General features: G+C 39.6%; 1 long non-coding RNA gene across 1 annotated transcript; it reads right to left on the reverse strand.

Moving 5' to 3' along the window:
* Nucleotides 1-14,303, reverse strand: LOC122672794. Its single transcript, XR_006334480.1, has 3 exons — nt 14,293-14,303; nt 8,118-8,121; nt 1-91 (listed from the first exon to the last, which is right to left on the reverse strand). It is a non-coding gene; the product is annotated as an uncharacterized LOC122672794 (long non-coding RNA).
* Between the last annotated feature and the right edge of the window lie 320 nt (nt 14,304-14,623).

Raw genomic sequence — 14,623 nt, forward strand, 5'->3', positions numbered from 1 at the left:
GCAAGACAAGTGACCAACTTTGTCTACAATCACGGATTTGCCTTGCAATTGTCTGAGGAGCAAGTGTGGTGGTGACTTGGTGAGGCCAGGGCTGATACAATTTGCAACAAATTGGATTACTCTGAACAGCTTCGAGACAAAGAAGTTTGGACTTAGGTCCATGTTTGCTTCAAAGGATTGGTTTGACTGGGAGGGGTCTAGTTCTTGTGGAGGTTGGGCAGCCCAGGCCACCATTACAAGTGAAAAGTTTTGGGATGACCTCAAGAAGGTCGTAAAGATCTTAGACCCGTCATCACCATGTTGAGAATGGTGGAATCACAGAAGAAGCCCACCTTACCACACTTGTGAGCATTGGCACGATGAAGGTGCAGGTAGAGGTAGTGTACAGACTGGTTAACATAAGATTCATTTGAATTAGCAGGGATCGATGGGAGAGGCAGCTCATGCAACCACTACATAAGACTGGTAAGTTGTTAGTTTATTCACCTCAATTCAACTTGTCAATTTGTCAGTTTGTCATTTAGTTTCTTATTATAGTACTTTGCTTTGTTTCAGCATACTATCTGAATCCTAAGTACCAATACAAGCATAGACTTGCGATGAGACAAAATCTAAGAGAACCAGTTCAAACAGGCGGAGAGGCTTGAGCCAAATCCAAATGCTCAGTCGATTATTAATCAAGAGGTGAGAGTAGGGCACTGTTTGGTAGTTAAGAACCTATGCAATTATAATTTTGGTATTTATGGTAACATTGGTACCAACTGAAATTGATATAGATGAAAGGATCCAGGGATGATGCAGATCCAAAGACTTACATCCGTAAGAAGAAGTAGTTCAAGTAACTGTTTAGTCTTCTAGTTCATTGTTTTAGTCCTTTTATTTTGATTAACTTTGTTTTTAAATTGAACCGGGTCCAATTGTCGATTCAATTGAGTCATGTTGGTTTATGTGATCACTGTGACTTACTTTATTTTTTACGTTCTGTTATTTGTTTAGAAGTCATGTGACAACTTAAATTGTCCAAACTCCCTCCACCGTTTTGGAGAAGGAAAGTGATGTAATTAGAATGGCCAGGGGTTTCTACCCTAGGCTGAATAGGAAAAAGGCTTTTTGGCCCTTATAAATAAATAAATTTGTGGTGCTCTTCTTTACCTCACAATTTGAAAATTTTCTCTTCAAAGCTGCTACTGCAACTTGTCTTCTTCAAGAAGAATTGTCTTGTAAATTGATCAAGGCTGACGGAATCGGTGTTTGATCCGATTGATACCTTGCGGTGGGAAGCCCGGGTGGTTCGTGGTTACTTTATTCTTCTTCATTCACTGTTCTACATTCAAGTACTGGTTTCAAGCTTTGTTCTACATCAACAAAATTCTGTTCAAGTTTTTCTTCATTAAACAAGTAAGTCTGAATCAAATCCCAAACCCTAACCCTTCTTGTCTCCTCCTCTAAACCACCCACAACCAGCACAGTCCTAGCCAACCATCAAAACCATACCAAAGTTTGACCGAGTGCTTCTCTGACCCATTAGAGAACTCGATCCTGACCTGGTCCTGTTCTGCCCACTAACCCTAGTATCTCCACTCTTCTCTTCCCTTAACCTAACCCTAATTACCCAACTTCTCTTGCTGCTGATTCTGTCCAGCTACCTTAGACTTGTTATTTGTTAATGAGACCTTCATTGGAAGACTCCTACATACCATCTAACCCTAACCCTAACTTAAAACCCTAGACCAAACTAAACCCTAACCCTAAATTTAGCTATTTCCATTAGATTAACCCTAACCAAGTCACCCTTTGAACAACATATTCTGGTTTGTCTTCTAGTTTGATTATCTTCAACCTAGAACTACATTAAATTGGTAGCAGAGCTTCACTAAGCTCAATGAGGGGATGGGGGCATGCAAGCTGTTGGAATATATAATCCAGAATACCGTGGGGGTATTCTGGTCCTTTTGAGGTTAGTTTATTTATTATGTTATTAGGTACAGTCGGCTATGTGGGTTTTAGTCCCACATCGCCTATTTTAGTCCCTTGTAACTTTCCCCTCTATTATAAATAGAGGGGCTTACCTATCAATGAAATAATACATTATTTTCTCTCATTCTCTCTTTCTAACCCACGATTCTGCCAACATGGTATCAGAGCTGGTCTGATCTAGGTCAGAAAAAGAGAAAGAAAACCCTAATCCATCTCTTCAATCGACTTCTCCCTTCTTCTCCCTTTCTCGGCTTCTCCTTCTTCTGTTTTTCTTCTTCTCAACCTTGTAAAGGGGCAGCACTAATGAGGTAAATACAGCATACTAATGATTTAGTTGCTGCCCCCCCCTTTCTACCTTCTTTTATTAAAAAATTCTGTTCAAAATCTGCTGGAGCCATACCTACGATATTGGAGCTGTCCATAATTTTTTGGAGATCTGATTTCTACCTAATGAAGACTGATCCTCCATTGTTGGAGCCTCTTATGCACCCTTCTCCAGCCCCTTTCTACCCTATTCCATTATCCTCATTCCCTATTTCCTTTTTCTCCAAGCTTTAATTAATTCCAGCCACCATACCCTAATCGATCTTAACTTGTCAGGGTTTTTCAAAACCCTGACTCCAATCGATTTTAGGGTTTCCTTTTTCAGATGCAGATGATTTTTTGGGGGTGATTCCCTACTACTACAAGCCCTACTCGACCTAAATTTGGACCCTTTCTGATGGCTGAATTTGTTTCTACAGCAAAAATTCCTTAACCTGCTAATTTGGTTACCTGCCAAAAACCCTGACTTTCAGGTTTCAGTTTTTGCTAATTTTTTAGGGATGATTACTTCAACATCAAGGACCACTCGACCTCAATCTTGCACATATCCAAGTTTTCTAGATGGCCCTACCCCAATCGATCTCTACCTTTCAGGGTTTTTCAAAACCCTAACATAAATAGATTTTTTGGGATGGGATTACCTGCTGATTCTGGAGTTTTTTGGAGGTGTTTCTACTATCAAGAGAGGAAATTTACTTCACTTATTCATGGCTTGAAGAATTTATTTTACACAAGATAGCTGCTGCCTTATTTTTTCTGCGCTTTTTGGAGTTTCTCCCACTTGAAGATCAATTCTCAATCACCAAGGAGATTGGTTATTCAAACTGGAGATCCATTCCCACAATTGAGGTCAGCATCTATTACCAGAAGACATCACCTTTGACAAGTCATCATCACTTTTGTTGCAGCCCCCTTCCCTACAATCGATCTCCACTTCCAGGGTTTTTTACAAAACCCTGACTATAATCGATCAAAGGGTTAGGGCAGTCCTCTCTTGCTGATTTTTTTAGGAGAGTTTTATAACCATCAGAGGAGTATTCAACCCATATTTCAGCATCATTCATCAGTTCTTTTTGGAAAAATTACAGGTTCATTCTTATGGCTCGGTTTCTCTAATTATCAACCTATTTTTTTACTTGTTCCTATGTGGTTAGCTGCTTCAACTACCTATGGACCTGTCGGGTTATTTATCTTATATTTGCTGGTTCTATTGAGCTTTACTACATATATTGCTGGTTTTATTGATTGGCTTCTGTAAGCATGACTGGTTGACATGTTACTGCTGCCTTTATGAGGACTACTGCTGCCCTGTTATTGAGACTAAGTATCCTACTATTGGAGATTGAATTTCTTTCATTATTGAAGACTCGAATCTACTACTCTGGAGATCAGCTTATTTGGGATTACAACAGTGTGTTCCAAGGTTATTGGTTGCAACTACGAAGCTATTCAGTTATGTGAAGCTTTTTTTGTTCATATCCGGCTTAGTTTGAGAGTTTGATCCTAGCCTTATTCTCTAATTCAGATCTGATCCAAGTTTTTTGTTGAAGCTTCTTACATCCATTGCTGTCCAGATATCTTCATCAATTCTATTTAGCATGTGGGAGTTTATAGTTTGGAATTTTGCACACTGGTTCTTCCTTGTATGAAGATCGATCAAGTTTTTTAAGAATGGTGCCTTCTCCTTCTAAAAATCAGACCTGTTTTTTTATAATTCAGATCTGATCATTGGAGATTGGTGTTTTGGAATTAGTTTGATCGATTGAAAAAGGTTGAAGATTATTGTGTTGCATTGTTTTTGTTCATGGTTCATTATCCCATTGCTCTTTTCACTTCACCACCTCCCAAAACATACCTTTGGCATGTACCCATAACCCCTTTGGAAGTTAATGGTATTCTCTAATTTGCCATTTCTTCCTTTTCCATTACCCTTAGCACCTCTTGGAAAATTCTGGAATACTATGTTTTTGCCCTATCTCTTACATCATTTCTGTTATGTCCACGTGTACTACACGTGAGGGGGGGATTATGTACAGTACACCTGCAGACATTGTAGAAGCAGAACTTGTAGGAACACTTGGTGCAAAACATAGAAGATCAAAGTTTCCACCATTACCATTAGGTATCCACTTGTTACTGGGGCTGCAAGAAAGAAAGCACTCCCTTTTCCCATTTGCCGTAAGGGGGAGATTGAAGTATTAAAATATTGAAGATGTTTGGTTATTGCCTGCCTATATAAGGTTCTACAGTTGGGTTGATCATTTATCATTTCCGCTGCCTGATTCATTTATTTCCGCTGCTTGCTGCCCTTGTTACTTATCTTCAAGATTATCATTCAGAAATTCATCACTGGACAACTGTAGACGATTGGTGAAAGCTGCCCTTTTAGGAAGAAATTCCAGTCCCGGTTTGTTGATCAAGTCTACCTAGGTTTTGAAGATATAATTCTCAAGTTCTTGAAGGTTTATTTGGGAGTTACATTCGTCTTGAAACTAGATTCTGCTACAACTTAGTTTTTTCCCATTTTGTTCAAGTTGGGCATTAGTACCTTGTATGCGCCAACTTGAGGGGGAGTGTTAGGCTGTTAGCATTATTATGGAGTTATTTTTTTCTTTTTAGTTCAAGCTGGATTTTCTTTCTTTAGTTCTTTGTACAATCCAGCTTGAGGGGAAGTATTGGAATATATAATCCAGAATACCGTGGGGGTATTCTGGTCCTTTTGGGGTTAGTTTATTTATTATGTTATTAGGTACAGTCGGCTATGTGGGTTTTAGTCCCACATCGCCTATTTTAGTCCCTTGTAACTTTCCCCTCTATTATAAATAGAGGGGCTTACCTATCAATGAAATAACACATTATTTTCTCTCATTCTCTCTTTCTAACCCACGATTCTGCCAACACAAGCATACACAAATAATCCATGATGCAGTACATGAGCTCATTTCATTATTATCCACCTAACATCAAAGCTAAGTCAGGTTAAGTGTACTAATGCAACACATTATGATGTATCCCTGGTCCCTGAATGCCCCATAGGTCACCCAGCGATACATGCCTTGGTTGCGAAAGGGAGCTTGTCGGTCCCTAAATGCGTCAGGGTCACCCATCAAATCCCGATAACTCCGTAGGTCCCGGAATTACCATCGTTCACCCAGCTCGGTCCGCATTCGGCAATACTCACATCGTACCGCGGAAGTGACCTTTCGGAAAATCTCATCAAACATGCCACGAAAAAGCCATCCAACCCGTAACCCCCTATTGGCTAGGGGTTGTAGCACAGGGTCACTTATCCTAGCCTCATACCAGTCTACATGGCAGTATGCTTCGCATATAATATGCTTAAGGCCGGCAATCACGGTACCGAAATCATACACCAGTCACACTGTCCTGCCGTTTGCTCAAGCATACACATACACATACACATACACATACTATCAAGTATGGCGAATACGGTACCGGAATCCACCTCGGCCACACCGCAACCCATTTCCAAGCCTAATGCAACATACAATTCTAATGCAACAGTTCATATAGCGAGTATGGTAGCAAAATCATAAATTGGCCACATCGCAACCCATTTCCAAGCTAAAGTCTAATGCAACATGAATGCATGATTAAATATGGAGATCACGGTACCGGAATCCACCTCAGCCACACTGTATCCCATTTCCACAAGTAGCATACATTTCAATCATTTACAAATTTAAAGCATACATAGTTCAATAGCTAGCAATATATAATTGAAATGCATGAAAATGCAACATTCTACAATTATAAAATAAGAAACACTCTCAAATTTATTCAAACCACACCCACTCACCTTGTCAATAGACTTGGCGAATATAACCCAAAGTTTTCACCCGTCGTGACCCCGATAGATCTCACCGAGATAGTTGTCTCTGACCTAGTTCACGTGTAGTAGTGTGTTAGATTAGGTCACTAAGAGTCCCCTAAGAGTTTTCCCAAAAAGGCCTGAATAACCCAGTCTGGGTCCACCGGCTGATCCCACCGGTTGCTTAGTGATCAACATGTGGATCACCGGTTGATTAAGCAGGTTTAGGTTTATTGCAACTATACACCGGCTGATGTCACTAGTGGATGGTGATTGAGTGGTTAGATCAATCGGTCATGGAGTCAGTAGACATAAAAAACCTGGGTTTGCTCACCAGTTGATCCCACCAGCTAATGATGATCAACAGGTTGGATCGACCAGTCAGAGCTCTGTGAATTGTCCTTCAGTTCAGATTCTGACCAACCTGAACCTATGATCAATTTTATTCCATAGAGATTGTAAAGGATGAGTCCACCTACCTTTTGAGCCTAGAGGCATCAAGTTTCACTAGGTGAAACTGGAGATATGATCACATCTCCGATCGAAACCCTAAAAGTTAGGGTTTGGGCAGTTTTAACCCAAACCACTTGGGATTCGATTTGTAATAGGTTTGGGAGTGTGCAAGAGGGTGCAGTACCCTCCACAAACACACTCCAGCTGGCATTAATGCTAAGCACTGGGTCAAAAATCCTAAACCCTAGGTTTGTAAAACATAAAAAATGGAGAGAGGAAGGTGGGAATCGATGTTCCTATCTTGGATTCAAGGATGGACAGCAAGTCTGCACCTCCAAGCTCCAATCCTTCTCCTTCTCTTCTTTCCTTTCTTTCTCTCCTTTTCCGGTTTTAGGTGGTGATGTATATGAGCTTTAGAAGCTCATTTCCCTGTACAAGCAAGGGCCACTGAGGCCTGATTGCCTACGCACCTAAACCCAGTCAAACCCATTAATTTCCCAATTGGACTGCACGGGCCCACCACATTGACTCCACACTGGGTGTGTAGTTGTACAAGGGTAGCACAACATGATGGGATACGCGAAAGAAAGCTTGACCCGAAGCACCAGGTCCCACAGACAGCAACTCCATACTGGGGAGTTCAGCAGTCCACTGGCTGATGTCACAGGCAGATCATTGATCAGCCTGTGATATCGACCAGTTCATTTTGTGCTGTTCAAACTGAATTTTCTGAAGTGTTTCTCATCCATTCTCATGGGTGATTTAGTTTGTACACAATTTAATAGGAATATTCTACCATGCATAAGGAGGTTAAATCAGCATAGTTATGTTACTTACGATCAAACATCCGGAAGTGGATTCGGATATCTCTTCCTACTCCCTTCACACCATGAGAACGTGCATGGAGGAAGTTCAACAACTTCACCTGACTTCTTGACAGTTACAGCCCACATGTCACCAGTGTCGTCAGTCGCCGGAGCAGTACCTAGACACCAAGTTCAAATTAGACCCAGTTTGGGCACGGGTGTAAAACATCTATTTGATGTTACCAAAGGTGGACCTCTATCAATAGGGACCCATTTGGATTTTAATATATCTAACCTCCCCTAAAGCTACCTCCATCACATATAAACCATGATTGTGAGCTCTAAGCAGATGTTAGCACAGTAAATAGTTTTAGGAAATCTCAGTCCAATCGAGACATGTAATCACTAAGATAAGAACCAGCACTACACTTAGGACAAGTTTGGGATATCATCCTTCATTCAGAACTCAAGGACGTAAGTGTGCGTTATTGGAAGAAATTGCTTATTCTATCAGCCGTATCAAGCCTATTATATTATATGGCAGTCGAAACAGATTTTGTTGCTCTTGAATCATACCATTGCTGCCCTTGCTTCTGAATTCTAATCTCCCTAAAGTTCTTGTAAAGGATGTCAGCATTAGGTGCTGCTTGATGTTGATGTCTAGTAAGTCTGAGTTTTGAGCCCTTGGGGTCCCAAAACATTCCACAACATGGTAAAGGATTCACATGACTGACTTGACTCAGGATGAGAAAAGACTGTCAAAAATAGAGAATTCTTTAACCAACCCAATTGATAAGTATGTTGGGTTTGAGTTGGTCAATAGATCTTCAACCCAGCATCCAACAAAACCCAAAACGTATCAAACTGAAACCTACTCACTTAGCCGAATGGCCTACCTATAACCAACCAAGCTGGCCAATTAACAACAGGTGATGTTTGGACTTTGGATTGGACCCTTAGTTGTCACCATGAATAGTCAACACCACTAACCCAACCTATCGCCACTCCTAATCTCTAGTTCTTCTAATGGTTCAAGTGGTGGACGCATAGACTCATATTGGAGTTGGCAGGCCAACTTTCATATAGAATCTGAGTAATGGGGAATTCTAAGCCACCTAAAGACTAGGGTTTCGAAAACCTCATGTAAACTAGAATCGGACACTACTTTTCCCCTCATTCTGTGGGTGTTCCATCAAAAGCAAACTCATATACTCATATTGGAGTTGACAGGCCAACTTTCTTATAGAATCTGAGTAATGGGGAATTCTTAGCCACCTAAAGACTAGGGTTTAGAAAACCTCATGTAAACTAGAATCGCAGGAAGGTAGGAACCAAACCAGCAAGAGACAAACTCAATAATAACTCATTAAAGACTGATCTGATCTGGCTAAACCCTTGGTCAAATGGTCTATTTGTCAAAGAGAATTAACCATCAAAGTTGGAAATGTAATCTAACGACCAGACTAAGAGAAATGGAAGAATCCCACTGTTAGAATTACCAAAACTCAGATAAAATAAAAATCAGAAACCAGATTAGTAACTCAGATTTAGAAACTCAGAAATTTAGATTAATATTTTTTTTTGGTAAGATTTAGATTAATATACTTGAATAGGGATTTAGAAACTAGAAACCAGAATTAATAGACTGCTGGAGAAATTGAGAAATAGAAACTGAAGATTATCAGGGCAGAAACCTAAATAGTAGTATAGATTTCAAAAGAGCATAACAGAATTAAAGTGGAGAGAAACTAACATGCGCAGAATGAAGAAAGTTCACAATTTGATCTGATGTGCAATAGGGAAGAAGAAAAGATATGATCTTGAATCCACCTGACCTATAGGGTTGGAATCCCACCAAACCCTAATCTGAAATCTACCAGAAACCAAGGTTCGAAAACTCGGGTCTCGGTGCCAACTCGGACCCTTGAAAAACCGAGTCGAGTCGAGATCTCGGCGAGATCTCGCCGAGTTGTTGCACTTTTTTTCTCGACTCGAAGCCTCATCTCGGTGGGTTTTAGACCTAGTTTGACAAACTTGGTATTCACCTATTTTAGGCCATTTAAACACAATGGCACTATCAGATTTTGCAAAAACTAAGTCCAAATAGGAGTTTCGATTAGTAGGAAAGCGGATGAACTTACTTATGCTAGAAACCGGGATGGACACAGACATAACACACTTATTTATGCTTAATATCATTTAAGTAAATGATATTGCATTTACTTAAGATATTATTCATAAATAAGCAAATACCCCTATTTGAATCCAAAAAAATAGTTAAAAATCAAATTCCAAAAGAAAAAAATCAACCCCAGGTTCAAGAACAAAAGCTGGATTTTTAGGTAGGTGCAATTTTCAAACTTTCTAAGCGCATCGGATTTTGACATTAATGTGCGAATTAAGTTTGACGGTACATAACTCTTTCAATATAAATCGATTTTAGCAATCTTGGACTTGTTGGAAAGCTTTGTTTTGAAAGCTTTCCAACAAGTCCAAGATTGCTAAAATCTGATTTATATTGAAAGAGTTATGTACGTCAAACTTAATTCGTCTTGTAATCTTGTCAAAATCGCTCGAATGGAAATACTTTTTTGGACATCAAAACAAATGAATATTTTACCGCACTTTTGATTTTTAGCAATGTTTTACCATAATAAGATTTATGGAATTTTTAGATTTGAGAAAAACCCCGACATTAGAAAGTTGAAAATTGCACCTACCACGAAAATCCAGCTTTTGTTCTTGAACTGGGGGGTTGACTTTTTTTCCTTTTGGAATTTGATTTTTTAACTATTTTTATTAGATTCAAATGGGGGGGGTATTTTCTTATTTATGAATAATATCTTAAGTAAATGAAATACAATTTCATTTACTTAAATGATATTAGGCATAAATAAGTGTCTGTCTTGGTTCCTAGCATAGATAGGTGTCTGTCTACCAAGAATTTCCAGCAAGATCTCGAGACCTGACACTCATGTAAAGGACCTAGATGGGCATTTTCCTATGTCAAACCGAGAAACTCGGAGATCTCGGAGAGATCTCGCAGAGAAAATGCACTTTTAGAATGCGTATGTGATCTTGACTCGAGATTTTGAAAAACCGAGAAACTCGGCGAGATCTCGCGAGTTCTCGAACCTTGCCAGAAACAACTACTGAATCCACAGCAGTCCACTTCTGGATCCACAGAAGTAACACTCTTGAATCTCAGAAAGAGTAAGTCTGAAACCACAGACCTAAACAGCATAAAACCTTCTTTAATTCATCCAAATCATTCCATAGGGCTGTAGCCCTTTACATTCTTATATAGACTTGTGCTGGACAGTATCAGACTCTGAAAAGTAAAGACAAAAACCAAAACAGAAAAGGAAAACGCCTCCCATGCACAAGCTGTGTTTGGAGGTTCCTGAGCTGATTAAGACTGAGAAAAATAGAAACAAATCAGGGCTGCAATTTATAGTAACTATTCCAGCCTTAACAAAAGCAACATAAAATAAACGAAATAACAATAAAAATAAGAAATAAGAAAAGGACATGAATAGTAAACATAAACAGTAACCACAGGCTGTCAGGGTGGCTGTGACACTGCCAAATTAACTGTCATAGTGGCTGTAACAGCTGTGATGTCACAACCGCAGTTTTTATCTTTTCTGACAGCATGGCTAAAATTCTGCATCACAGAGTTCTCCAAAGGATATAAGATTGATTTGGATGCTCACATCACTAGATTATTCACAAGATCTTCCATGCTATGACCCCCAATCTAGTAAAATAGTCAGTTATTTCGCATTAGCCTAAACAGAAAATGTTTGTCCCACATCTTTCTTCCTAACCCATCTCTCCAGGTTCAAGTAGCAGTTCGACATCTTGATATGAACCATGTGAAACCTATTTCAGTGATTTGTTGTTTGGATAAAAGATTAAGAATCGACTATGTAATAAAACCTGCCATGCTATGGCCCCAAACCTAGCAAAATAATCAGTTATTTCCCCTTAGCCTAACCAGAAAATATTTGTTCGTATTAAAAAAACCTGCTGGCATTGTTCCACAAATAAGTTGCATTTTTTGGGGATACATATTAATGCTTTCTGTCATTCAACTAATATTGACATTATTCATAGGTAATTCAAGCTTGCTTATTGTTGCTCAGAACTCAGTAGCCAAAACCAATAAGGCATTCCTCAAACGATTCACCCAAGACCAAATACTCAAATTTCAAGAGTCATGACCCTAAATTTCAGGGACCGTTTGATACAGGTCTGAAGACTTACATTCGTAAGAAGCAGAAGAAGAAGAAGTCCAAGTAGCTGTTAAAGTTGTTAGTAGTTCTTAGATTTCTATACTTAGTTTTATTTTGATGTAATTTGTGTTTTAAATTGAACTGGTCCAAATCTGGTTTAACCAGTAGTTTTATTTTGATGTAATTTGTGCTTTAAAGTGAACTGGTCCAAAGCTGGTTGAACCAGTGGTCCATTTAAGTGAAATAAGTGGATTTTCGTTTATTTGTTTTACAAGTCATGTGACAACTTAAGTTGTCATGTGAATATGTGAATATGTGATAACTAAATTGTCTCAACTCCTCTCCACAGTTTAGGAGAGAGGAGGTGCTGATGTAATAGTCGGCTAGGGGGGGGTTTTCCCACTCCTAGGCTGAATAGGATATTGGCCTTTTGGCCCCTTAAATAATGTGAGTTGTGGGGCTCCTCTTGACATCACAATTTGAAAAATAATCTCTCAAAGCTGCTGCTCTGCAATTTGTTCTTCATTGCTGAAGATTTGGTCTTGTGTTTGATCAAGGCAGACAGAATCTCTGTTTGATCCGATTGACACCTTGTGGTGGGAAAACCGGGTGATTCGTTTGTTTACTTCTATATTATCCATTACTATTCTACATTCAAGTTCTGGTTCAAGCATCATTCAACATCACCAAAATTCTGTTCGAGATTTTTCTTCATCAACAGGTAAGTTTGAATCTGATCCCAAACCCTAACCATTCTCTCCTCTTCTAGACCACCTACAGCCCTCACAGCCAAACCCAGCCGTGAGAACTGCTCCATACTTGGACTGAGTGCTCTACTGCCCCTCTGGGAAACTCAATCCAAGGCTGGTGTAACTCTGTCCAGTCATTAACCATAAATCTGAAATTTCCCTTTTCTTTAACTTCCAAACCCTGACTATACCCAGCCCTAACCAGCCATAGAAACAGGCCCATATTCTAATCGAGTCTCTCTCTCACCAGATCAGACATTCGATCCAAATCCGATTGGATTCTGATCAGTTAAACCCCTTCAACCAGCCTTCCCTCATTACAAGCCCTAATCCTAGTTTTCTCCATTTCTTAAAACCTTGCTGCCGATTCTGTCAAACAGTCACTGGTTTGTATTTTTTCAGTTAAATCATCACTGGAATAACAAACCTAATACCTAACCCTAACCAGCCTTCCTCCATTACAAGCCCTAACCCTAATTTTCTCCAATTCTTATAACCTTGCTGCCGATTCTGTCAGTCACTGATTTGTATTTTTTCAGTTACATCATCACTGGAATAATCAAACCTAATAACTAACCCTAACCAGCCTTCTCCCATTACAAGCTCTAACCCTAGTTTTCTCCAATTCTTAAAACCATGCTGCCGATTCTGTCAAACAGTCACTGGTTTGTATTTTTTCAGTTAAATCATCACTGAAATAATCAAACCTAACCTAACCCTAACCCTAATCTCAAACCTTAAAGGGCGTATCCAATGTAGAAGGCTCCCGTCACTGTGGGGTCTGGGGACGGTCATAATGTACACAGTCTTACCCCTGCTTTCACAGAGAGGCTGTTTCCAGACTCGAACCCGTGACTACTTGGTCACAATGGAGCAACCTTTAACGTTGTACCAACTTCTTGCATTAGAAGAGAATTCTATAATCACACTAACAAATGAACAAAAACTTAAGATAGCCAGAAACATAACGACCACAACACCAATTGTTATTTATTGGAAATAACTGATTCCAGACAATGAACTGAGCCAAACTAAAAGAAACAAACCTGGAAAACCAACAATATTTTCAGTCATACAATAACCTTCATTTGAGAGACTAGATGATAGGCACGATTTGAAATAACGGTTAGTAGTGGTTGTGACAGCTATATATTGATTATCAAATGCCTGAACCAAATATAGTCACAGTAGAAGTGCCAAAAGAAAGAAAAAAAAAATGTCAAACAAAGACAAGATTTTATATTGTCCAATCGGTTTCCTATGTCCATGAGATGAGATCCAGTCCATTTAAATGAGAAATAACAGAACTACGGCAGTCCAAACCATCTCAAGTTCTCAAACTGTCATCAACACTCAAGAACAGAGGAACCCATTTACACTCTTGACTCCTTCTCATTAATGCAGGTTATAGAGACCTAGAACAGAGTAACAGCAGGATGAAGAAAAGACTGAATACACTGACCTGGTTTGCGTTGAAGACAGGGACTAAAAGACAAACTGGAGGCAAAACTTAAAAGCCTTCGAATTGCCTTGAATAACACCTGCAAGACACATAAAAAAAACCACCATTAGAGGAGAAAGAATGGGGTATCCATCCATTTCGGGTTGGGGTTTAGGTTTACTGTGGGGAAGGACCCTGTTTTCACTATGGTGTTGCCAGGTTGGTTAAGAGGTAACAGAAGCATTTGAAGAGATGTCCGGAGTTGTGTAGTAAGGGATAATTGGGTATCCATGAGTTCTCGTATTTGAAGAGATATGTTGCTTGTTCTCAGATTTGTTTTTTGGGACGACGGATGAAACGGATCTGAGATTAGTAGCGTTGTCTGCTGCGTTCTCTCCCCAACCGCCTGTGCAAGTAAAGGGAAAGCCAGAGAGAGAGAGAGAGAGAGAGAGAGAGAGAGAGAGACCCCTACCACTCTGCGTTTTCTTGATCGAGTTTTGTTCAAATGGGATGAGCTTTCCCTACCGCTCGCCGTCGTCACAGATGATAGAGAAGTGAAAATTTTTTCAGTTTCACAATTTAAATTGAAATAGCTGTTAGGATGTTAATTGAAATTTTTTAATTTCATCTTCTCTAGAAATAAAGTATAAAAATTATTGGTCGGCCGTCGGCGATCTCTTTGGGGAAGTAGGGTGCACACGCTTTGGCATTATGAGATCGGGATTTACGTTTATCATGGGGGTAGGGTGGTCATTTCGCCATCCTTTGCGTTGAGCATGGGTGGTAAATTCTCCCCACACAAA

Source organism: Telopea speciosissima, chromosome 8 (genome assembly GCF_018873765.1).
Source record: "Telopea speciosissima isolate NSW1024214 ecotype Mountain lineage chromosome 8, Tspe_v1, whole genome shotgun sequence".
In the NCBI taxonomy this organism is placed as follows: domain Eukaryota; kingdom Viridiplantae; phylum Streptophyta; class Magnoliopsida; order Proteales; family Proteaceae; genus Telopea; species Telopea speciosissima.